Here is a 1568-nt window from a genome sequence, read left to right on the forward strand (position 1 = left end):
CATGCTGTATGTGAAGATGCTTTTTCTGTGTGAACTTTCCAGCTGTCTGATAAGAAATGTTTTAGTTGCTCTCTCACTCAGTGCCTGTGACAGAGTGTGTCGTCTGGGTCTGTTGGCTTCGTCTCAGTGCTTGGCACAAGATTGATTCCTCATCACACTCGATAGAACAGCGGCTCCTTCTTCATCATGAGACAGCAGGCTCAGGGAAAAACCTGAAAGGTAGACCTTATAGTGTTTTTAAGCAGACCTAAAATGGCCGATGCGCGAGACGCCATTTTGTGTTTCCTTGTTGTGTTTTGGGGGGCAGAATCCCAGCCTTGTATTCAATCAGAGGCAGCTGGTGGAAGCCATATTTGCAGGCATCTGTGTGTGTACCTCCGTCTGACAAGCAGCAGCCAGCCTACACAGGGATAGCCCACTGGAATGAGCTCAGTTTTTGGCAAAAACGGAAACGAATTCCTGGCACAGAGTCGAGCAGTTCTTTTTTTTTTCTCTCTCTTTCGATCACATGCCAGAGTCTAAGGAAGTCAGTGAGTTGTTTGGTGGGCTTTCACACATTAGTACTCTCACTTTCCGATGTCTGCTTACCGTTAAATTATTTGTCTTTGCTCCACTTTAATGGAATGGATTTCCTAAAGACATTCAGCTCTGCAACAACAACAAAAGCTTGGTCGATCGGCGAGGATGTGCCAAAATGCAAAATTTCCGTGGGTCTTCTTTTGTGAAGAGGTGGTAAATGTTTCTCCAAATCTTGGCAGGTGAAGACTTGTTGTCATGAAGCACGAGCAGGTTTTGCCATAAGTCATGATTTTGAATCATTTCCAGGAAGCGATTTAAACGAAAACAAAGAATCAGACACAGAGATAAAACTGAAAATATAATTACACTCCTTTCTGCGGAGATTGAATTTGAACACAAGTCCAAAATGTTACGTAAATATACACGTCTAAAGCGACACTCCTATCCAGCTTTATCTTGCATGTATTTTACAGAAAAGACTAGTTAATTAAGATAACCCTCTCTGTCTCTTTTTCTTTGTGCCATTGCAGGAGTTTTACCTTTGAGGATCTTTTCTGCTGAAGCAACATGGATGCTGTCCTTGGGGCTGAGGTAGTAGATTGAATAGTTGTGGGGTTCTGTAACCTCTTTTTGAGATAACTATACAATCTACTGTCTTTCCCAAGGAGACAGCTGAGTCAGCCACTCGCCGACTGTCATCTCCAGATGGGCAAACATGCTGTCCAATCAAAACATATGCTTGCAGCAAATGAAAATAATGCATTGTGACAGGCATTGTTTGTTATGTTTTTTTTTTTGTTTGTTTGCTAGAGCGGAAAAATTAGGTGTCATGCTCCCTAACAGGTGAACTTGTGGTTGGTGTGCTTGATTTGGGCTCTGTCAGGGTGAGGTAGTAGGTTGTATAGTTTGGTGGGTGGGATTGCACCCTGCTCAGGTGATAACTATACAGTCTATTGCCTTCCCTGAGGAGCTCCCTGAACACTCATCAATATTGAACACACTCCCAAGGCTGAAAATCACATATATTCTCCGACATCATAAAAAAAAAA

At 42.7% G+C, this 1568-nt stretch overlaps 1 long non-coding RNA gene across 1 annotated transcript; it reads left to right on the plus strand.

The window, feature by feature from the left end:
- Positions 1-10: 10 nt before the first annotated feature.
- LOC147820099 (uncharacterized) lies at positions 11-1179 on the plus strand. The gene is made up of 2 exons (XR_015437827.1): positions 11-758; positions 1050-1179. It is a non-coding gene; the product is annotated as an uncharacterized LOC147820099 (long non-coding RNA).
- Positions 1180-1568: the final 389 nt, after the last annotated feature.

This window comes from Seriola lalandi, unplaced genomic scaffold, assembly GCF_002814215.2.
Source record: "Seriola lalandi dorsalis isolate HSWRI2012SDOR001 ecotype SW California unplaced genomic scaffold, Sedor1 jcf7180002001303, whole genome shotgun sequence".
NCBI lineage: Eukaryota > Metazoa > Chordata > Actinopteri > Carangiformes > Carangidae > Seriola > Seriola lalandi.